The 25,388-nt window shown below is 38.7% G+C and overlaps 1 protein-coding gene and 1 non-coding gene across 2 annotated transcripts in view; both read right to left on the reverse strand.

Annotated features, from left to right (window-relative positions):
• Positions 1-25,388, reverse strand: part of ANKS1B (ankyrin repeat and sterile alpha motif domain containing 1B) — a 1,587,094-nt gene that overhangs the window by 286,823 nt on the left and 1,274,883 nt on the right.
• LOC126023765 (U6 spliceosomal RNA) lies at positions 7,921-8,028 on the reverse strand. The gene has a single exon (XR_007500830.1). It is a non-coding gene; the product is annotated as a U6 spliceosomal RNA (small nuclear RNA).

Raw genomic sequence — 25,388 nt, forward strand, 5'->3', positions numbered from 1 at the left:
AGGGGTTAGTCCTGGCTGTCTGCTCAGAAATAGCTCCTGGCAGGCACGGGGGACCATATGGGACACCGGGATTCGAACCAACCACCTTTGGTCCTGAATTGGCTGCTTGCAAGGCAAACACCGCTGTGCTATCTCTCCGGGCCCTGGTTCAAGCATTTTTACCTTTTAAAGTTCCTATTTGATTTTCACGTGCAGCTAGAATCACTGCGCCAAGTGTCATTGACAGTAAAAGAAAAGTACTTACTTTGGGAGTCAGTCAGTTTTTCCTAAAACTGGGATTGCCGGGGCGACAGCAATAACCCCAGCACTGCAAACTCCTCCCCTGTGTAGCCTTGGTGGTCCCTGGCCTTGTTGGGGTCCAGTCAGCATCATCCTTTCAGGCCTGGTTACTAAGTATCCCTGGGAGCATCTTTGGTTCCCTTGATCATTGCTTGATCATTTTACCAAAATAAAATTGCAGCCATGAAATTCGTTAGTATCTTGCCCTTGTTATCTCAAATACATTTTTGGTGGGAAAAATACACAAACTGCAGTTACATATTGAGGCCAAACTCTTGAGTCATTAGGGAAAAAATATGTAGGTGTTTAAAACTCCTCGTCTGGGTTCACTAAGAATATAAGAATAGAGCATGTCACAGAAACCTGAACCATTTCTTGGACTAAATGGTCAAAGATGTTGACAAAGGCAGAACACAGGATTTGTGAGGCTGCTCATGTAGCAAGGTGACAATGTGCTTGACATCTGTAATGAGGTGGAAAAGGCCTTGGTGAGAAGGTCGGAGGGTTTGTGGTAATTAAACCATGCTAAATTTTACAAAGGCAACTTACAGAAAAGTTTTCTGAGAACAACAAAATATTTGTAAGAGGCTATTATTATATTTAATTAATATTATAGAGACCATTTATCATGATGTTTAGCAAAGAATGAATATTAGTGGTTTTCAATCTTTGACCATTAAAACATATAAAGACCCTTCAGTGATCCATTGGCCAGTAACCGAAAACCACTGAATTTTACTGCATGTGCATGTACACACACACACACACACACACACACACACACACACACACACACCAAACAAGGGAAAAGTGTATTAACTTTGATCCTGATTTCACAATTAAAACCTTTTTTTCTTCATTTTCACCTAAGGGTCTGTTAGAAAACAGAGATCCCAAATTAGCTTCATAGTATATCTTTGGGTGAAAACTTTCAAAGTGAGAATCAGCTAGTTGCTAGATCAAAGTATAGAGAATTTGAAGTTTCTATAAGAATATTTTTGAGAAATATTAGTATTAATCTATTTGTTCTCAATATTGAGTTTTCAGTACAATACAGTCTACAGGTAGTAAATAATCTATCATTAATTTGCAACTTCGACATCAAGCCTCTGTATAGAAAGGAGCTTTTTGTACTGTATATTAAGATGCGAATTACTGTTATGGACCAGATAATCTATTACCAAAGTATCCATTGCCCTAAGAAAGACTTTGATAAGGAATGTTATGCTATGTCAACAGACTCTGCAGTTCATCTCTTTAGAGAAGCCAAATATTTGTGTGTGTGTGTGTGTGTGTGTGTGTGTGTGTGTGTGTGTGAGCACACCCAGCGGTGTTTATTCTTGGTGAGCTCAGGGGCTAGATAGCGTCAGGGATCAAACTCAGGTCAGTCACTTGCATAGCATGCGCCTTACCTTCTGTACTATTATTCTGGTCCCCTGAGAACAAGTATTTTCAATTCCTTAAAAATGGCATCTATCAGGGCTGGAGGATAATACTTCTGGTAGGGTGTTTGCCTTGCATGCAGCCAAACCAGCTTTGATCCCTGGCATCCTATAAGGTCCCCTGAGCACCGCCAAGAGTAATTCCCGAATGCAGAGGCAGGAGTAATCTTTGAGAATCACCTGATGTGGCCTCCCAAAACAAACAAAGGCACGTATTATGAGCATACACACCACAGTTTTGTTAGTAAAGAATCCTTTCTGAGCATTGAAGGATTCGTATCTGTGCAGGCAGGACCTCTAGTGGCCATGACTAGTTAGCACTTAGATTTAGCATGAGTGTTTTAAAAAGAACAATTTCAATTATGCATGATAGAATTCAAACCAGAAAGTTTGAATATTTTCCTAATAACTTCCAAATAATCTTTGTACGTCTCAATTCTTTGACGTTCCAAGTGTCTCACGTGCTGTGTCTACGTTGCTTAGAGAAATATTCTGGAAGAGAATGGTTTCAAAGATTCTTTGACAAAATGGACTCTTGGACCTTTTAAATGAATGCCAACCAGAAGCATAATATAGAGTCAATTGATGTTTTAAAATTGGTTCTTTACCTGAATCCTGTTAGCTTGTTCTCACATTATAGACTGACATCTAAAAAATCTGAACGTCTGATCTAAAAAGATCTTTCAAATAAGGACAAAGGATGATTTTGAGCCAATATGGCTCTTTATAGTCAGAACAGGGTGATTTCTGAGCAAGAACTTCAAGTTGATACATAAGAAGAATAGGCCCAGCTCTGCAAATACAAATTAGTGGTAAATCATGAAGGCAGCACGAAGCAAATGCTTTCTCCAGAAATTCTTGCCTTCAGCTATTAACTCACCTCTCCCTGCTGGGTCTCAGTCAAAGCACCTATTATTACAGCTTTTTCCACACTGTGTTGTAATGGCTTCTGTGGCCTGATGTATGTCTCTGCTTTCTCAATTTGACTTTAAGCTCTGGGAAGGAAAAGATCGAATATTGCTTGTTCACTATTGCACCCCACCCACTCTACCTGGGGCTTAGTGCTCATTGAGAGTAGAATTCATATTTGTTCAACATAGATGGAATAACAATGTAACACAAACCCCAATAAATAGTAATTCCTGTCAGTTACCATCATTAGATAGGAAATTCAACGTCAAAAACAACACAAAAATTTCTTGCAGAGGCTGGGAGGCAAAGAGTTCAGGTATGTGCCCAACCAGGGTTCCATTCCTAGCATCACATGGTTTTCTGAGCATCATCACAGGGTATACACATTCCAGGAGGGCCCTGAGCATCACTTGGCATGGCCCTGGAGATCCCTGGCCTAGGTAATCTTTGGCACTGAAGAAAAATATACACAGCACTGTATATTTGGGCCTTTGCATTACCCCCTGGTTTCATTTGGCCAACAAAGCTTTGATGAGGCTTCTGGATTTCTTTAGCCCTGCTTGGGAGCTCTCTCTCTCCCAAAGCATATTTCATGCAAAAATGAAAAAGCTTCATATGAAAAATTTCATATGAAACTTTGTAAAATATAACTTTGGGCAAATAGAAATCATATAAAATAGAATCTGCCTCTGTCTGACAAGGAAATAAACTTCTGTTTTCCTTTTACATGGTGCATTTGTTACAATTGTACATTCTATTCAAGGAGTCTTCTGGATGGTGATTTTGGGAAGTGCCTTGCTGTTTCTTGACATGTCCATGAACACACATAACATAGCTCAATTCTGAAATGTGTTCCAGCTTGATAAGGAGTGTTGGACTGAATCTTATTTAGCCTTTAATCTATTTCCTTAGGCATTTGAAAATGTTTCAAATGCAAGGCTATTTCTGTGTCTTTTTATTTGCAACATATAATTCTATAAAATGATAACACTATTAGTTTTCTATGTCTGCAGTAACAAGCTTTTATAAAATTAATGGATTGCAACAATATGCATTTATTGCCTCACAGATCTCTAGATCAGATGTTTCTGGACGAAGATCAAGAGTCAACAAGATGCATTCTAGTCTGATAGCTCTGGAGGAGAATGAAAGTCTTTGTGTTTTGCATCTTTAGAGGCTGCCTTCCTTCCTTGCATACTTATACCCAATGAAGTCTGCAGTTACCCATGTTAAGTTGAGATGTCATACTGCCATCTCTTAATTCTTCTCTCCAACATTCTCTTTTATTTTATTTTTGTTGTTTTCATTTTGGTTTTAGGGCCACATCTGGTGACGCTCAGAGGTTACTGGCTCTATGCTCAGAGGTTCCTGGCTCTGTGCTAAGTCCTGTCCGCAGGACTTAGCCTGGCTCTGTGCTCAGAAATCACTCTTAAATTGGCAGACTATATGGGATGCCAGGGGATCCAACCATGGTCCTTGCTAGGTCAGCTGTGTGCAAGGCAAATGTCCTACAGCTGTGCCACTGCTCCGGCCCCATCATTCTCTTTCATTTTTAAGAATTCCAATGATTATGCTGGTTTCCTCAAGTATTCGCAAATCCCTAAATTTAAAATTCAAATATTCAGGGGCCAGATAGCAGGGAAGGCACAGGCACTTGCCTGAAACATGTCTGATCCAGGTTCAATCCCTGACATAACATATGGTCCCCTAAGCTGCCAGGAGTGACCCTTGAACACAAAGCCAGGCTAAGTCTTGAGCACCACCATATGTGGCCCCCACACCAAAAATAACTATAAAGCCAACTGTAATCTTAATTAATATTTAACATGCTATATAACATAATCACATTTCATGCACTCACATACATATTTTGGGAGAATACTCATATTGCTGTTATTATATATAATTAATACAGAAAATAACTAGAAATAAAAACAATTTAGGAAATGTAGTTAGTCAAGAAAGCTATACTCTTATTCCAACTCTTCTTCCTTCCCCAGCAGAAAGAATGAAAGGAAAAATAAAAACCTATCCAAAAATTGTCCAAAAAATCAAATCACAGAATAAAATAATTTTGGTTTCAAGAAAAACAAGTTCTTTCTTTGCTCTACGGATTTAAGAGATTAAGAGATTTGTGGCATCTAGGGCTGGAGAGAAAGCACAGCGGTAGGGCATTTGCCTTGAATGCAAAACCAGGAGGGACCCCTTTGATTCCTGGCATCCCATGTGGTCCCCCAGCCTGCGAGAAGCGATTTCTGGTGCAGGGTCAGGAGTGACCTCTGAGAGTCTCTGGGTGTGGGTCAAAAACCAATCAATCAAACAATCAATCAATAAAGTTTAAGAAAAAAGATTAGTGGCATCACTTGTAAGGGAATTCATACATAGGAATTTAACTTTATAATTTCCACTCTTCTGTTCACAGCATGAATATTATCATAATCTCCACTTTTACTTAAAATTGTGTGCACAGTGTCTGAAATATTTCTTGGTTAATAATTCCTCTCAGAAATTTATTTTTTAATTTGATTATGTAAGGCTTTCCCATCCTCCACTGCTCTGTTTCAATAAATAGCACAGTGCTGGTCTCTAGCCAATCCTAAGAGATCTTTGATTGAGAATCAGAAAAATAAGATTTCATGTGATTTATACTGAATGCAAAAGCATATATCAGATTCAATATCTTTATGCTCACATACTACAAATTTGAGAAGTAAAAATAGAACAAGCAGCTTTCTGAATTTCAGCACTTTATTTTACCCAACTACAAACTGTAAGACCATGGAACTTTTCTCTATTTAATCTGTTTGCTTGTTTTGTTTTTGGGCTACACCCGGTGATGCTCAGGGTTTACTTCTGGCTATGTGCTCAGAAATTGCTCCAGCTGGGAGACCTTCTGGGATGCCAGGGATTGAACCATGGTCCGTGCTAGGTCAGCTGCTTGCAAGGCAAACGCCTTACTACTGTGCTATTGCTCCAGCCCCTCTCTATTTAATTTTGAGTGGAACCATAATTAATACAATTTTTGCTTTGCATCTATTACTAAATATTTTGCTTTGTATCTATTACTAAATATATTTGCTATATTAATACAGATCAGTAGGTATAGTATGAGGCTATGATATTCAAACTGAGCTCTGTGCTGTATATAAAATCTTTCTGATACTACCAGACAAGACCAATAAATCATAAGGCTCACATGCTCTGGAATTTAGCATCACTAACAGCAAAATCAATTAAGATGTTTTTAGAAGGCTCCACATTCAAGCTTCTCTTTCTTAATGAACAAATACTCATCCCCCTCTGTTTGCCAGATAAGGCTAAATCTTAAGAATAGATATACTTATTATAGGTTTACCTTCCCTTCATCCATTTTCCTCCTTCTTTGAATAAACCCAGTATAACATACCTTGTTTTATTATCCTTCTTCAGTGAGGCAAATCTTTGTACATCATTGTCTTTATAATGAAGATTGGTATAATGTGGGACAATTATAGGCTAGTACCAGCTTGGTCAGTTGGTCATTGACTCCCAAACTTATTTGGCTTTACAGTTTCCTTTTTAGGAAAAAAAAATTACTCAATGTACTAAACCAGAGTGGTGAAGGTGGTAACAAGATGATTAACTTCTGAATAGGTGTATTTGTATGCTTTTTTTTTAACATCTTTTACTTCTTTTTATTTAAATAGTTGAGTCATCTTGAATTACAAAGTTATTCATGATTGAGATTCAGGCATACAATGTTCCAACACCAATCCCTTCACTAGTGTCCACTTCCCCCCCACCAATGTGCCAAGTTTCTCTCCACCTTGCCTGTCCATATGGCAGGCACTTTGTTTTTCTTAGGCATTATGGTTTACAATTCTGTTATTGATAGGGTATCATGTATATCACTTTACCAGCATCAGGACACTCCTCAAGAGTGATCACTTCCTTGTTTTAGTGTTCTCTTCCATGTCCTATCCACTTAAAAATTGGTGGCAAGCCTCCTACTGAATACCAGTACTTATGTTTCTTCTTTCTATTGCCTTTGGGCAATTGTTATTGCCCTAATATATCTATATCCCACATGTGAAATATATTTCTCCATGTTGTCTTTATCCCTCTGACCAGCTTCAATCAGCTGGATGCTTTCCAGATCCATCTATATAGCAGCATATTGCATGACTTATCTTTCCTTATGAATATCCATGTTCATTATTTTTGGGGGGAGGTCACACCCGGCAGTGCTCAGGGGTTACTCCTGTCTCCATGCTCAGAAATTGCTCCTGGCAGGCCCGGGGGACCATATGGAACGCTGGGATTCGAACCAATGACCTTCTGCATGAAAGGCAAATGCTTTACCTCCATGCTATTTCTCCGGCCCCCATGTTCATTATTTTTAACGGTCAAAATCTAGAAACAATCCATGTTTCCAAATAAGATGAATGAATTAGAGAAACTAGTATGTACACAATGAAATACTACTCAACTATGAGAAAACATTAAATATTTTCTGCCACTTGGATGGAATTGGAGGAGGTTTTATTGAGTAAAGTGAGTCAGAAAGAGAAAGACAAATACCAGTTGATCTTAATCATTTGTGGTGTATAAAGAAAGATAGCAAGAGATTAGACAATACCAAATGGAAACAACTCTGTGCTAGGTCAATATAACTGATCTGAGGATGCTGAGGGAGGGCAGGGTAGGGATCTTGGAATAACAGTCAGAGGGTCCTGAAGTAGTATAGTGTAGCAATATTAAATAATAATATTGATACTACAATAACATTTCCCTACTTTAAAATATATTTTTTAGGGGCCAGAGAGATAGCACAGCAGTAGGGTGTTTGCCTTGCATGTGGCCAAACCAGGAGGGACCCGGTTCAATTCCCAGCATCCCATGTGTCCCCCAGCCTGCCAGGGGCAATTTCTGAGTGCAGAGCCAGGTGTAACCCCTGAGCGCTGCTGGGTGTGGCCCCAAAACCAATTAATCAATAAATGGAATTTAAAAAATACTTCTAATTGAATTTCAGTCATACAGTGTTTCATTACACATCACTTTACCAGTGTACACTTCCCACCACCAATGTCTTTGAAATAAATAAAGGTTGAATATCCAAGAGTTCCCAAGATATGGGGCCTGAGTAATAGTTTTGCCTTGCATGCAGCCGAACCTGGACAGACCCTGGTTCAATTCCCGTTATCTATACGGTACCCCCGAGCCTGCCAGGAGCGATTTCTGAGCACAGAGCCAGGAGTAATCCCTGAGCGCCTCCAAAACAAAACAAACAACCATAAAGATTTCCCAAGATAGTCTGTTTGAAGTATTAGATTCACTCATTCATTCTTGCCCGTGGTCATGCTAATCTTCTCTGTATTGTTCTAATTTTTAGTGAGTGTGCTGCCAAAGTGAGCACAAGTCTCAAAGTATAAACTATACTCAATAAACTATATACCTAATAAACTATAAGCAATAAATGTTACAAACCATGAAAAATTCCAACCAAAGCTTACTTACAAATAAGCATTTTGATACTGAGTTCTTAACATTTCCCATCAACATTCTCTCCCATTTGAAAAATATTTTTCTAAGGGACCAAAGAGACAATCTGAGAGTTAAAGTAGTTGACTTGCTCATGGATGACCCTGGTTTGATCACTAACCTTGAGTATAATTAATAGACCCTTCCAGAAGTGATTGATCCAGAAGTGATTGATCCCTGAGTGCAAAGGTCAGGTATGTGCCTCATACATGGTCAACCTAGACATCACATATGGCTCCTAAAACACCATCAGGAGAAATTCTTGAATACGGAGCCAAGAGTATCCCCTAAGCATCATAGAATGTTGCCCCAAACTCCACAAAAATAAATTAATACAATTTTGGGGAGAGTTAAGAATAGCTCAGAATTCAGGAGTAGTGCCAGGCCCCAAATTCAATTACCAGTACCATATGCCCCACTCAACAATCTGGGTGGAACCTTTGAAGCCTCCACACTGGGCATAAGCATTGAAGCTTTTGGCCTGCTCAGCCAAGGGTCATTGGAATGACCTCTGGGTCCACAGGCAAAACTCAGGTCTTCATTTCCCCCTCGGTTTTAAAATTTAAAAATAATTTTTTATTGTGTCTGTAAATTTAGTCAGGTAGAACAAACATAATGGCATTTCCACTTAGTTAGGAATATGTTTAAGGGGCCAGAACAGTGGTGCAGCGGTAGGGTGTTTGCCTTGCACGTGGCTGTCCTAGGATGAACCTCGGTTTGATCCCCTGGTGTCCCATGTGGTCTCCCAATCCAGGAGCGATTTCTGAGCACATAGCCAGGAGTAACCCCTGAGCATCACTGGTGTGGCTTCAAAACAAAAACAAACAAAAAGAGGAATATGTTTATCATTTATTTGTTGGAATATGGTTCCTGTTATCTGCATCTTTTTGTGGTTGATGTAGTGATGATGTCCCTTTCCTGGTGATGGCCTCACATTTGTATATTGGATGTGTTGATTCCAATTTTGTTCATGCATCATTCTAATTGGCTGGTTATTATTGCCTGTCACTTACCAAGTCGTAAGAAATAGTCTTTAGCTCTTCATTTGGAACAGAATTACAGCCTCTATCTTTAGAAATGATATATTCTGAGGATTGTTCATGTTTGTAATTACAAATCTTCTAGCAGCAGTACAATGATTAAAAACCTTTAGAGGCAGCATTTCGTCACACATCAGAGAATCTGCTGTTAGCCTCTTGTGTTGCTATTGCTTTTGTTGTAATTTTCACCTGCATTTCAATTGCAATTTAACATTATTTTTCTTCTCCATGTCTTCATACCTGGTTGTAATAGTTAGATCTCCTGCTGTTTATCCTTAAATACTTTCCTTTCTGTTCTGAAAATTACTGGACTATTTTCTGTGAAAAATACCTACAGTTACACCTGTAGTTACAGTTACAGTTACACCTGTTGCAAGTAATAGCATGACACTTTGTTTAGTTCTGGTGAAGAATCTGGACGGAACTTTGAAGATCTTTCACACAAATCTAACATTTTAGGAATGAAGAAACGTGAGTGGTTAATAGAATTTGCTAATTATCACACTCTCCCTCCCTCCCTCCCTCCCTCCCTCCCTCCCTCCCTCCCTCTCTTCCTTTTTTTTTTTGCCACACCCGACAGCACTCAAGGGTTACTCCTGGTTCTGTGCTCAGAAATCTTTCCTGGCAGGCTTGGGGGACCATATGGGATGCTGGAAATTGAACCCAGGTCCATCCTGGGTTAGCAAACACACAAGGCAAATGCCCTATCACTATGCTATCCCTCCAGCCTCCCTCCCTCCCTCCCTCCCTCCCTCCCTCCCTCCCTCCCTTCCTCCCTTCCTCCCTTCCTCCCTCCCTCCCTCCCTCCCTCCCTCCCTCCCTCCCTCCCTCCCTCCCTCCCTCCCTTCCTCCCTTCCTTCCTTCCTTCCTTCCTTCCTTCCTTCCTTCCTTCCTTCCTTCCTTCCTTCCTTCCTTCCTTCCTTCTGTCTTCCTTCTGTCTTCCTTCCTTCCTTCCATTTGGAGTAGAGTAGTAGCTATGAATATATTCAAAAGTAGACTCTTAAATCCTACTACATTCCAAAGTAAGCTGAGTAGACATGATCTGGCTAAGAGGTGAGAATATCCGAATTTTTCCTTTGAGGCAGACACTATTCTAAAGACTGTATTAGGAACTGCATTAATCTCCATACGACTGATGTAGTAGTAGGAATAATTATACCCATTTCTCTCTCTCTCATATAATATGAGGCTAGGGGATATTAAGCAACAAGTCAGAAAGTACACTGGCAATAACTACCTAATAGAAATACATTTATTTACCATTCTCTTTTGAATATATCAAGAGTAGAAAAATCAACAGTATTCTGAAAGGTCGAGGTGTAAGCATCAGATACCATTAAGTTATTATGAAAACGCAAAGTTGTTTGGAAAAGGTGAAAATGGTGCTAGACGCTTTGCCTCACATTTGTGACTTCCTTGGATCTATGCAGCTACTTTCATTCTTTTCTTCTGAGAAAACCTAGATAAGTAATGTCACTCAGGGTTAAGAAAGAAAACTCGAGGCAGGAGAGATAGCATGGAGGTAAAGCGTTTGCCTTGCATGTGGAAGGTCAGTGGTTCAAATCCCGGCATCCCATATGGTCCCCTGAGCCTGCCAGGAGCAATTTCTGAGTGCAAAACCAGGAGTAACTCCTGAGCGCTGCCAGGTGTGACCCAAAAACGAAAGAAAGAAAGAAAGAAAGAAAGAAAGAAAGAAAGAAAGAAAGAAAGAAAGAAAGAAAGAAAGAAAGAAAGAAAGAAAGAAAGAAAGAAAGAAAGAAAGAAGGGAGGGAGGGAGGGAGGGAGGGAGGGAGGGAAGGGAGGGAGGGAGGGAGGGAGGGAAGGAAGGAAGGAAGGAAGAAAGAAAGAAAGAAAGAAAGAAAGAAAGAAAGAAAGAAAGAAAGAAAGAAAGAAAGAAAGAAAGAAAGAAAGAAAGAAAGAAAGAAAGAAAGAAAGAAAGAAAGAAAGAAAGAAAGAAAGAAAACTATTGTCAGCTGTAGGAAGCCAGGAGATTTTCTCATTACTTGGATTTTTAATTTTGACTCATTGAGGTTGTATTGAGTCTCACTGGACTAAAGTGATTCAAGTTGACTCCATTTGGTTAGCAAAGGGGGAGAATAAATTGGAGAAGAAAATTATTGAAAATGAAACAATGTTCCTACATCTCATAAAAAGGGCTCTTCCTTTGGTTTTCTGTAGATGTATGAGAAAGTTTGACAACAGAAATTAAAAGGAACATTGCTTATTAGAGTGCTGAATTATATGACTGCCTTCTTATTATTTAGCTTTTTCATCTTTACCTATTTCCACTTCTGTTGCAAATAGAAAAGTTGGATAGAGTCTCAAGGTTAGAAAATAATATGAATGTCAAGGATTATCAAGAGAAAAATGCTTTTCTGATATAGGATTTGGATGCATCCTTCTTGAATGTAGGAGAACAATTAAAAGGCACTACAGTATGTCTCCTTTTCAAGAGACAGTCTCTAGAACATTTGGGACAGCACTGAGCTCTCGAAAGTCAGGAAGCATATCAGTGTTGATGGTATGATAATTCTGTATCTACAAGCACTGTGGGCAAGGCTGAGATGGTGAAAGACTGAGGAAGACTATAATTGTCTTTAAATCATATTGAGTAAGAAATGAAGTGAAAGGAGAAAACAAAGATGTTTATGACTTTGGGTGAAGTTCAAATACTAACCACCTAAAATATTCTATCTATATCAGCAAATAGAAAGTTCTCTTGTTACAAAAATTTTTAGTATGTCCTATCTTCCTATGGGTAGTTACAAATAAATGACAACGAAGACTTAAAACCCACTCACTCACAATTTAAACCAATTAACTTGTTTAATTAGCTAATTATTAGCTAATAACAATTTATATTTTCAGTCCTGCTGACAGAAAATCTTATTTATGAAAATAATCATCATTCGTCATAAGAAGCCTCACTGGAAACATCTACAAGCCTCACTGAAAACATTTTAGCTCCTGTAAATATACATTTCTATGTGCTACATCCTATGATGCTTCTGAACAAAAATTTAATCCTTCTTAGTTCAGAGATTCTTAATCTGAGTTTCTGGGGATCAATGGATAGGACTCAGGAGATCCTTGAACTCCTTGAAACTGCTGCTAAAATTCCTGAAATAGTCTGCTCCCCAAAAGGTTTGAATTACTGCCTCAGCTGTTCCTCCCTTCTCCTTCGTCTTCTGACCCCAGGAGCTGGCATAGTCACTGCTTAGGTCTTCTTCCAGTTTTCAGTTTTATGTTAAATTATGGGAATTGAGTTAGAGAAGAGGGTGTGTTTCTCTTTATTTCTATTGAATTTAGTCTGAAAGGATAGACTTGTAATAGTTGACATGTTGACTACATGTTGACCCATTCTTTAATGATCAGCTAAAAACAAATCTATTTCATTGTATTTCTACAGTCTCCAGTTTTTCCCCGAAGATATTCCCTTTGCCAAACTATCTGAAGCATGGCTTCTGTTGTGTTAGTTGGCTTCCTAGGAGTCTCTGTTGCTCTCTTTATGCTCCATTGTCCTTAGAACCAAGTTTTGTGCTTTTTTTTCACTATTTCCTGCTGAGCCTTTAATTGCTCTCTGTTCCAAGCTAACTCTGTTGCTTGTCATTGTCCAGGACCTAGATGCCCCCTCTTCTCTCCCAGCTGACTTGGACGTCCTTCTTCCTTGCCATTCGCCACTGTTTACTGGTGTACAAGGCCTTTCTTCTCTCTGTTGCTTACCCAGAAATTTTCACTTCTCTGAACATTATTAAATTGTTCTTGCTTTATAAGAGTCTTATGCCATTTGTAACCTATTGGTATGCATTTCCTTTCTTCCTTACTGTATTCTTGTTGGATTCCTAGCAGGGAACATGCTAATTTGAACTCTGACATGCTGCCTGTCACAAAACTGAAAATACAAGTCCCTAATAAAATTAGTAAATATATATTAAAAGCCAAGATTAAACTTTTTTTTTTCGGCCACACCCGGCAGTGCTCAGGGGTTACTCCTGGCTGTCTGCTCAGAAATAGCTCCTGGCAGGCACGGGGGACCATGTGGGACACTGGATTCGAACCAACCACCTTTGGTCCTGGATCAGCTGCTTGCAAGGTAAACGCCGCTGTGCTATCTCTCCGGGCCCAAGATTAAACTATTTTAATTAAAAATCATTCTTTTTGTCATTTCTCTTGGGAACTCAACCTTGGGAGTAGGTTGAAACCTACGTGTAAAGGACATTAATTCTTGACGAATTAAGAAAAACAATCTGGTGGTTTCAATGAAATGTATACTTTAAAAATTGTTCATCTTATTTCATTTTCATAGCATTTATGAGCCTTGCAATAACTGAACATTCTTTTTCTGGTGCTCAACAGTGATCAGTCATCAATCATTTCTAATACTCTGAGTGGTACTCAGAACCACACCCAGGCCTACCACATGTAAAATGCATGTTTCTACTCTTTGATCTAACTCTCACCCCCAGTTGTGTAATCTTATTCCTCTTATTCTCCCACACCTTTAGACTGAAGCTTATACTGGGTGAAAGACACCCACTTTACACTGGGTAAAGTCACCCAAGCTACAGAGCAGGTAGGAGGCCAAAGCTGGGCTGGAGACAGTACTGTGAGGAAGCATCAGCAAAGCACATCCTTGGCAATACATTGGTTACCATAGTTTACACTCTGACTTGCAGGCCATCTTTAGACCTTATCTCTCTCCCTTCTATCTTCATTCCTATTTTTTTTGATATTTCTGTCTTAGAAAAACTCTTTTGTGCTCTATGCTAACACTCTCTCAGTCTCTAATGCATGCTTGATATAGCATCCGGTGTGATTTTTCTAAAATGCAGATGTGGCTGTATTACCATGCTGTTATCAAACTTCTCAGTGTGCTATCTACAAATGCCCCAATCTGGAGATTTTCCTGCAAAGATTGGTATGATCCAATTTTGCTTATTCTCAGATTTACTGTCATCCCTCCATACTACCCCAAACACCATTCCTATCTATTAATTTATCTTTCAAACATCCTAGCTGTGGCAGATAGAACCACACTTTCTCAATAGCTTTTGCCCTTTGATCCCTTTGTCTTAAAATTAATTCTACTTTCATTTCCTCTATCTTACTAGGACTTATGTTTTTAAATTCAGCTCATACCATATTCTTGTGTTAGCACTTATCTTCTAAAATGTTCTGAAAATATTTCTTTCTTTAAAGGGTATTATTAAATAACTTGATAGCTCTAGAAGCAAGGGCATATCTAAATAAATTTCAGATATAGATCAGACTATTGTGTTTTATCTTATACTAGGATATTAGACTCAAAGAATAGGACTTTCTTCTTAATCCCAAAAGACAGAAAATAACCCCTTTTCTGGATTTGACTCTCTGTCCAGGGATTCCATAAATGAGAAAATGAGTAGTTTTGTTTTTTATTTTGATTTTTTTGGGGGTGGTGGAGGGCATACTTAAAAGTGTACAGGGGTGACTTCTGGCTCTGAGCTCAGGAATCACTCCTAGTGGCCCTGGAGGACCACATAGGATGCCTAGAATCAAACATGGGTCAGCTATATGCAAGGCAAATGCCCTACCTGTTGTACTATTTCTCTGGCCCCTAAAGAATAGTTTTTAAGGTATTGTAGAATTGGTAAGTACAAATGCCCTGGATTACACATATAGTAACTGCTTAAGATTTTTTATAAATTAATAATGTTGGGGGTGGCAATTTGGTAGAGGTGCTAAATAACACACCTTAAATCTGAGTTTGCATAACAAGTTTGCAAGTTTTATTTAGATAAATATAAATGAATTTGCAGGAGCTGGTGGTACACTGATAAAGACTGGGTTAAAAGATTCCCTTTAAATATTAGAGGAAGACTAACATTCTGCTGGTGGACATGACATGAACATATTAGACTCCTACTATATATATACATGTGGCACTCTTATAAACAATGTTATCAAGAATTTTTTTTAAAAAAAGCTTCTTCAAAAGACATTCCTTCGAGTTATCACAATACACAGAGATGGTAGAATGACCATTTGATGGATACCTGCCCTTTTTCCTTATGTGCCTGAGGCAACAGCTTTCAGAGGAGGTACCCAATTTGCGAATGGTAACAGACTAAATTTGTGAATATATGGGGGATAAATAGATACTGAGGATATGTATGAGTCAGATAGCTAGATAATGAGGATGGATATTAGGAAAAGCAAAATCCTTAGGGAAGGGTGGGGAGGTGTGGATGTTTGGCATGCAGATTGCACAAGTCTGTGGAATCATGTTGTCTGTGTCTGGTATTTGGTGGGACATACATCTGTGTATGCAACCTGTCAGTTCTCTGAGACCTACTTTCCTGAACTGTAAGATCCACAAATGATGTTACAAATATCCAAATGGATCTTGGCAGAAGAAAGATTCCTCAATCCTAATCTCTGAGGTGGTTTAGCAAGAGAGCAAGCATTTTTCTCTCACTGAGAAATTCCAGAGTTTGTCCCAACCTCTATCAATCTCAGTTCTTATCACTGTTTGTCTATATTCTACCTCACCTCCCATGAATATGCATGCATGTGCATACACATATCTACTTTTAGGTCTTTTAGAACATTCCATTGGAATAGGCATGGTTTATTAAATATGCAAAGTATCCACAACCAAGTAGTCTAATCAAAGTCTGAAAAAAACACTCTGGCTCCTTCCCTTCTGACTGTCTGGATACCATACTTGCTGCCTATCACCTGTAATTGAACTACAAAGATGAATATTTGACACTTCTCCCCCCCCCATATCTAGTGCTATTAGGTAGCCAACAACCTGATTATCACTGTTGAAGTCCTGAAGAAGAGTGAAAAGTCATTCTGGCTAGTATAGAAACGAGGCCACTGGACTAATACAGGTGAATGTTTATGGTAAATTCTAGTGCATACACATACACACATACACACACACAAATCTACACATTCAAGCAATCTAGCCTGATATGTCTTCTTTATCTGTATTCTACTGCACATTTTCAAATAATATTTTAGCAGTGATTGTCAATCAGAGTTATAAAACCACAATAATGGTATTTATGAGCCATAAACACTTTAAATAATTTATGACTGCAATTGGCTGCACAGAAGAGCTAGCAAGTCGCTGTTAATATGTTTAATGTATTTAAAGAGATACCTATTCTCCTACACCTCAGAAACAATTATATATACATGTAGCTGATTATTTGTTAATCTGTTAAGAATTTAGGTATAGCAATGAGGCATTTCATAAATTAATGTCATACCAGATTGGGGGCTCTTTTGACTCAAAAAGTGATGATTATGAGGGCCTTATTTACTATAATGGCTTGAGGTATTCTGTGGTTCTACTTTATGTCAAAAACTGCATTTATAATTTGGAATAAATGGTATGGAATGAACATACAAAAGTGCTGATCTGAATCAGTTAAATAAGATGCCTATTGATTTGATGTCTGAAATTTGCCACCCACATACATTTTTTTTGTTATCAGTCTCTCTGCCTGTCAGTGGTTTTTTTTTTTTTTTTTTGGTCACACCTGGAAACAGGGGTTTATTCCTGGCTCTGTGCTTAGAAATTATACCTAGCAGGTTCTGAAGACCATATGTGATGCTGGGGATCAAACCTGGATTGGCCTTGTGCAAGACAAATGCCTTACCCACTATGATATCTCACTGGACCCCTGTCTGTGGGTTTTATTGTCTGGGTACAATAGTTATATTAAATACCAAGATATGGACATAGCCAGAGTCACCACTAATGTCTTCAATATAACACTGAGACAATAAGATTCTTCCCTGCCTCTGCCTCAGATCTGCTCATGAGCTTAAGCCATAGACTGAACAAGCTAAACAGGGCTAGTCCCTGCATGCATATTGTCTAATAGTGCATGTGCCTATTCCTGTACCCTCAAAGCATAAGATTCACTCACATGCATATGATAATAACATGTACCTGAGAGTCAAATGCATTGATTTAGTCTGTCATTCAGCAGGTCTTTACTGAGTTTCTGAGTGCCTTGATATTGTTCCAGGTGCTAGGAGAATAAGCCCACAATGGTCTTGTCCTTTAGGGATTTCCAGGATAATGAACTTAGATTCAAATGCTGACTCTATTTTTTTAACCTGAGGTAAGATGTTTAACTCTTTGAACTTTAATCTCTTAATTTGCACTGACTCACAAGAGAATGTACGGAGGTGATGGATAGAAAACATCCAACCTAGTGTCCATCATCTTGTTAGAATGTCAATTATTTTGATTGTTGCATGAATGCCGACATTGCTCTATTTCTACTTGCATTTAAGTGGCAATGAATGTCATCTATTAGGTTAGAATGACTCTGATTCTCTCTATTGTTTTTTGAGTAGTCTGAGCATCATCTGAATCCTGTTCAGTAATGACCTGTGACAATAAGGAAGATTATTACTATCTTCCTCATAACATTCCGTCTTTCAAGTAACACATATAAAAACAAACATCAAGCATCTTTTTTTCCCACAGTTTAGACAATAAGCTTTGAAGGTTGATTTCACTAAAAAGCTATGTGTACAATTTCATGAGACACTGAGACACAGAAATGCATAGTAAAAAAAAAACCAAGACAATACTATTTAAATTATAAAGCGGAGAAATCATTGAAGGACTGGGGCAAGGGTGGTTTATAAAGTCAAACATTACAGTGTAAGAAGAGGTTTATTTCTTCTTGCCATTGATAAAGTCCTGAGAAGAGGATATGAGAGTGTTTGATTGTAAAAATTGGAATTAACTATTATGTGATGTTCCCTAATAGTTGAGTTAGTTGAATAAAAAACCATCAGGCACTTTATTGTGTGGAAATAAAACCAACCCCCAATTGATCACCTAAGTTATGTTTTGCTTCACCAAAAAAAAATAAATAAAAAGCTGAAAAATTGGACCTGACTAGTCTGAGATGTATGTGGCTTTCCACCAATTTGTTCCCAGGCAGAACTTATTTTTTCTCTGTTGAGTAGCTAGGTCAGCTCTGAAGGAAAGCGGAGCGACTCACTGAGACTCTTTCTCAATGGGCTAGGGACTGGGGGGGGGGGTGTATGAAAGGTGTTTCAAGAGGATATTTTTAGGAAAATAGGCAGTACCACCAAAGCACAATGGAAAGCAAAGAAAAGATGGAGGTTTTAGACACATTCAACAAAAAGAGAAGCTGGTTAAAAAATGGAATCTGGTGTCGGGAGAGATAGCATGGAGGTAAGCGCGTTTGCCTTTCATGCAGGAGGTCATCGGTTCAATCCCAGCACCCCATATGGTCCCCCGTTGCCTGCCAGGAGCAATTTCCTGAGCCTGGAGACCAGGAATAACCCCTGAGCACTGCCGGGTGTGACCCAAAAACCACACACACACACACACACACACACACACACAAAATGGAATCTGACATGCTGTCTCAAAAGGGTTGAAACAAATCGGAAGAATCAATTGGAAAAGTTAAAAAAAAAAGCCATTGTGTATTTCTTACCTTCAAACCAACTCAATGAGCATTTGTGGGGCTTGAATTGAGTATGGGACTTTTTGAAATAAATGCCCATGGATATTTCTAATCTAGCCATAGATAAAACCATTGCTTGAGGCTAGTACTTTTACTCCTCAGACCAACATCTTCTAGGGATCTGTTGAAAAGCAAATTATTAACACCCACCAGATATCCAGAATGATTGAATTTGATCCAGCAATTAAATCCAGTGATAAGCTTTTCTGGGTCTGAGGCTCTCAAACTTTCCTTCTTACTTTAATTATCAAGAGAGCTTTAAACTTTCCTAATGCTTCCCTATATATTCCTAATAACATGGCTGAGGACCAGGCCATAATCATCATGACAATGATATCAGGATAGTCTTAGAGGTGGGACCCAGGCATTAGCATTTTAAACTCTGTTCAGATGATTTCAAAATGCCATCTATTTTGAGAATTGCTGCTCTAGGTGATCCCTTTTTTTGTTTTGTTTTATTTTATTTTATTTTTGGTCACATCCAGCTGTGCTCAAGGCTTACTCCTGGCTCTGCTCAGGGGTCACTCCTGGTGGGATTCAGGGGCCATCTGGGGTGCTGGGAACTGAACCCAGGTTGACCAAATACAATTACCCACTGTATTTATTATCTTTCCAGCCTTGCTTCTCTATTAAAGGTTGAGAAGTGAGCACTATATTCTCTCTCTCTCTCTCTCTCTCTCTCTCTCTCTCTCTCTCTCTCTCTCTCTCTCTCTCTCTCTCTCTCTCTCTCTCTCTCTCCTCTCTCTCCCTCCTCTCTCTTTTTCTCTCTTTCTCTCTCTCTCTCTCTCTCTCTCTCTCACACACACACACACACACACAAACATACACTCAGTTGAACTGCTTTTCAGTTGAACTCAGTTCACCCATCCACTGGGCTTTCCTTTTTCAGTTATAGCAAGAATTCAAAACACAAATGTCTCCTTCCCACCCAGTCGCCCTAGAAAGGGGACTAGAGCATCTAGATTCTAGACTTTGGTTCCACAGGTCAGATGGTTGAAACAGAATGTAGAGACTAATATTGGGATGTGATCATCAGAGGGCAGCTGCCTCGATGAGAATCGGGGAAGTGAGAGCTTTCTGAATCACAAAAGAATAACTGAAAAAAGAGGACATTAAAAACAAGTTTCAGTGGAGAGAAACAATAGTACAATGTTAATGAGTTGAGTCATGTCCCTTGTACTAAGATTTCAATACCGCAAGAGAACCAAGAACATGTTCTGACGATGCGTTGGCTTTCTCGCAGTAGCCTCCAGCCCCCAGAACATTCTCTAGCACCGCCCACACTCTCGGGCTCTAGGGAATAAACCTGGAACAAAACTGAGAATCTCAAGTACTCCTGCTGCAGTGTGAGAGATCTGCTTGCCAAGGGCAGCCTCGCTCTGAGGCTGACTTACGCTGGACCCTAGAGCAACCACACAGCCTCTCTGGTCTTCTGTTTTTCCGAGAGAAAATAATGAGCAACCCCCTGGAATTCAAGGTGGTAGGAACGCACGGGACAGGGACTCAGTTCCCAGGGCCAAGCTGGATGGAAGAAAAAGACACCTAGTGTCACCTTCTGGTGAACGGGGTACTAAGCTGAACCAGAAGTTCAAGGACTCCATGTGCCTCTTCTCCCCACTACACTGTGTGCCCCTTGGGTTGATTTTTATTGCCCTTTTTTTGCTCGCACATAACTACTCTGAAAATAAACTGCCTTTACCAACAAATAATCATAGTAAACTCCCTAAAACGCTATAGAAGAATTAGATTGCATAAAACTCAATCAAATCCCAGATTTTGTGGAACAGCAGTATCTTTTTTGCTTACTTTTTAAGTTCCTTTTATAAAAAAAAATACCACATGGGATCATTATTTTAAACACAAATTTTATTTAAGAGATGTGGCTGGTAAATCTTCTAGGGCTGTAAATTAGCTACTAATTTCATTCAGTGAAAGACTGTGTAAAGCATTTCTGGGAATTACGGTGCAGGGACATGCTTCCAATATTTTATAAGATGGAATTTATAGGACTTGGAAAGAGAAATGGAATTCTAACCCCCATCAAGTGTCCTTGTTATTCTGAGGCTATTGTATGGCCACAGCTCATTTTCCCCTAACCAGATAGCCAGCCTCTTTAGGTTTACGGAAGATGAGATTTTGGGAAAGAAAATGAGAAACAATGAATCATTCACACAGACACCCAACTAACAATTCGAAATTGATATTCAGACCATCTTATTTTTACCTCTCCTGCTTCATTCCATTCCAGTCAAGTCTCTGAAAATTTCCCAGGTACTGTTCATTACTCTACTCAAACCACTAGGGCTATGCTCAGTTATTGCTCTCTGTTTCTCTAATGGAGTTTTGCCTTCAAGATTAGTAACAAGATTTTCCAATATATATATACACCTTTTTTTTTCTATTTCTTTTACAAGTTACATAGTATCATTTTTTCCTTGAACTATATAGTTTATGTTTGTTTTATATGGTTATTTTAGTCTTGTTTATTTTGTGTATAGCAATATCATGCTTTTATTTTGGTGCTTATTTTCTTCTCTGACACCTCTCATCTTTCTTACTGCTGTTCTCTAGAGTGATTTCTTATCTTTCTTTTTATTTCTATAAAACATGGTAGCATTAAAAGGGACATACAAACAAACAAATAAGCTGACATGGGCTAGCATGGTCAGTGGCACATAGTCAGCATTCCCTCACTAGCTAGTCAATTATCTGGATGAATGAAAATAGATATGTGGTCAGTATTTTTTGGGATAGAATTTTAGTCAAGTTGATAAACTAAAACTAATATTTACCCATTCCAATGTTATCACTTTCTTTCTTTTTCTCTTTCTTTCTTTCTTTCTTTTTCTTTCTTTCTTTCTTTCTTTCTTTCTTTCTTTCTTTCTTTCTTTCTTTTTCTTTCTTTCTTTCTTCTTTCTTTCTTTCTTTCTTTCTTTCTTTCTTTTCTTCTCTTTCTTTCTTTCTCTTCTTTCTTTCTTTCTTTCTTTTTCTTTCTTTCTTTCTTTCTTTCTTTCTTCTCTCTTCTTCTTTCTTTCTTTTCTTTCTTTCTTTCTTTCTTTCTTTCTTCTTTCTTTCTTTCTTTCTTTCTTCTTTCTTTCTTTCTTTTCTTTCTTTCTTTCTTTCTTTCTTTCTTTCTTTCTTTTTCTTTCTTTCTTTCTTTCTTTCTCTTCTCTTTCTTTCTTTCTCTCTCTCTCTCTCTTTCTTTCTTTCTTCTCTTCTTCTTTCTTTCTTTCTTTTCTTTCTTCTTTCTTTTCTCTTTCTTTCTTTCTTCTTTCTTTCTTTCTTTCTCTTCTTTCTTTCTTTCTTTCTTCTTTCTTTTCTTTCTTTCTTTCTTTCTTTCTTTCTTTTCTTCTTTCTTTTCTTTTCTTTCTTTCTTTCTTTCTTTCTTTCTTACTTCTTTCTTTCTTTCTTTCTTTCTTTCTTCCTTTCCTTTCTCTACACCAGTAATGCTAAGGAGTTACTCTTGGTGGTGCTCAGGGTACCATAAGGATGCTGGGTATAGAACCTGGGTTGGCTGCATGCAAGGAAGGCATCTTTCCTCCTGTACGATCTTCTAGTGCCTCAATTTAACTTACTGAAGAAAAAAAAGTCGTAGCACACAGACCCAGCTTGAGTGACTTTCCAGAAGGGCAATGATGTGGTAGGTCAAAAGAAGTCTTTACTGGGTCCTCAGGTAATTTCATGGTCATTTAGAACAGAGCTAGAACTTAGCATTTCATTTCAAGACATGGAACTGATAAATGACAAATGACAGAAATTAGGTTTGCTTAGATTAATTTGATGATCTTACTCATTGCTTTTGATTTTTCCCTCAAGATTACTCATTATTATCAATTTGCTTAGTCTTAGGGCTGGAGGTGAATGATCCCATTGGAATTCTTGAACCAGCTCTGAGTTGCTGTCAAGTGGCTGCTCTGTTAGGTCCATTGGTGCATATCTAATCTCACAAGACTCAAAATAACAAGGGGAGATTCATTTTCCTTTATTAGGTAAGAAAACAGGGGCTTAAAATAATGACCACTTTGAGAGTATGCCTTTAGCTAGTGAGTGATTAACTGAGTCCACTTTCTAGTCTAGGTTAACATGTGTAAAAGGTACTTTGAAAATGGCAATAAGAGAAGATTGAAACAAAAATGAATGAAAATTTGAACAGAGCAGTGGCGCAAGAGGTAAGGCATTTGCCTAGCATGTGCTAACCTAGGACAGACCGTGGTTCTATTCCCCGGTGTCCCATATGGTTCCCCAAGTCAGGAGCTATTTCTGAGTGTATAGCCAGGAGTAAACCCTGCATGTCACCCCCCCAAATAATATAATGAAATATTAAAAGTGGAAGTCGAGGGGCCGGAGTGGTAGCCTCAGTAGACATTTACCTACCCAGGATGCGGCTGACCCAGGACAGATGCGGGTTAGATTCTTGGCATCCCATATGGTCCCCAGAGCCATGAATGATTTCTGAGCACAGAGCTAGGAGTAATGTCTGAGTGCCTCTGGGTGTGGCCCAAAATACAAACAAAAAATGGAAGTCTAGACTTGTAAGAAAAATAAGTGTCTATAGTGCTATATAATAAGAGGGCTTCTATTTAACTTTAAATGGGCATCTATTAACATTAGCTTTCAAACTGTAGCCCTGATTGCACCTTGTAACATGTCTGATGAGTCTAATAAAATCTAGTTCATTTTCATCATTGACAAAATAACAGAGTAAAATTGTTACATGCTTAATATTATTTCATAATTATGGGGGAACCATGTCTTATTTTATGAAGTAACAGTTTGGTATATATTCATTTATTAAATAAATGAAAGTTTAAAACAGACCCAAGGATCCTAGGTATGGCTCAGTGCCTAAAAGTACCTATCTTGCATGTGTAAGTCTCTGTTCTCAATCCTGGTGTTGCCCACACGCACCAAGCATGGTTCTGGCAGTTATGCTGTGTAGGACCCAAGCATGATTTTTGGCACATAGTCATGTGTGTGTGACTAGTGCCACTAAAATGTGGTTTTGGAGGAAGCGACCGACTATGAGCCCCAATTTACTCAGCTATAATATAAAGGCCATAGTATTTTATAGAGAGGATAAAAAAGTTAGATCAGGGTCTGTCTTGTTTAATGTGTTGGTTGTTATTATTTTTCTCACTTTTTCTCCTAAGACAGCCAAGTATAGACATCCCTGTAGTGACTTGACATAAATAGCACAAAAGTCATATTTTGTTTTGTTTATTTGTTATTTTGGGGCCACACACAATGATGCTCAGGGCTACACCCAACTCTCTGCTTGGCCAATGCCAACAGTGCTCGAAAGTCTATATGGTTTAAACCAGAAACAACTGCCTGCAAGGCACCCACTTTAACCTCTGTACTTTCTCTCTGGCTCCCAAAAGCCAAATATTCTTTAAGACAAACATATGATTCCAATAGAGATGTAAGGAATAGAGATATCATCTACAGAGCAAATCCCTAATAAATTGGGATCCACCTAAGAATTTGCAAGGGTCAATGTTTTGAGGACTAGGTGGGCCTCTGTGGACAATCCCCGAGGGAATTGCACAGGAGGCCCAGGAGCATAAAACACCTCTCAGTGTATCAGTGCTCCCCAAATTCTTCCTTCCTGTCTGCTTTTTTTCTCCCATTCACCATATGTCTTCTGAATGGCTGTAGTTTATCAGGCAATGGTGTAGTGGCCTTATTCTATGGCCACTTCCATCCCATGTTTACATCCTTGTGGAGTAGAGACAATAAATAAATTACCAGTTTATAATAGTGTAAAACATGACACAAATGGAGCTAGAAACAATAAGGTGCTTTTTCTTTCTTTTTTTTTCTTTTTTTTTTAAGGTGCCAGAGAGAACAGGTTGTATAGCCTAGAGACAGGCATGCAATGGTTGGGGGAATCTCAAGCTTTTCTGTCAGTAGAATACTTGCACCAGAGCTTGAAAGCCAACAACTAAACTAATAAGTAATCAATAAATGAATAAACTAAACAACTAAATAATGTGGAAACTTCATTTGTCCACTAAACTGGGATCACGTTGAGTTATTCTCTTCTAGAGCATGCCACTGACAAACTCTTCTTTGTACACATAAATGAAAAGCAGGTACTTTAAAAACTAAACACAGGGGCTGGAGCGATAGTACAGTAGGTAAGGCTTTTGCTCTGAATGTGATTAACTAGGGTTTGATCCCCAGCATCTTATATGGTCTCTTGAGCCCAAGAGGTGTGCCAGGTATGGCCATAAAAGAAAGATGAAAATAGATTCAAAACCAGGAAAGAGTGAGAGAGTGGTATGTGAATTGGAGGACATGCTTTGCATGCAGGAAGTTTGGATTCAATTCCTGGTCCCCTAAATACCACATGAATCCCAAGTACCACAGAGCAACCCAGAAGATAAAAGTAGATTCGAGGACCCCTGGGCCCAAAATAAACAAAAATACAACTTCTATGTTTCTGAAGCTTCAAGAGAAAAATAAGACACTTGATGGGGACTGTGTCACTGGTGGTTCTACTATGATAATGACATTGGCATATTCCAATGTTGACTGACGTTTAATGCAAATCCAGGAACTTATTTCCTTAAGCCATTTGGAGGACATCAAGAAAGGGTTAGAGATTGTGGTAGGGAGGGGAGGGATGAATTCAGAGAAGGCACTCTTCTGAGGTGTGAGTATTCAGACTGGGT

The sequence above is a fragment of the Suncus etruscus genome, chromosome 11 (genome assembly GCF_024139225.1).
Source record: "Suncus etruscus isolate mSunEtr1 chromosome 11, mSunEtr1.pri.cur, whole genome shotgun sequence".
Classification (NCBI taxonomy): Eukaryota; Metazoa; Chordata; class Mammalia; order Eulipotyphla; family Soricidae; genus Suncus; species Suncus etruscus.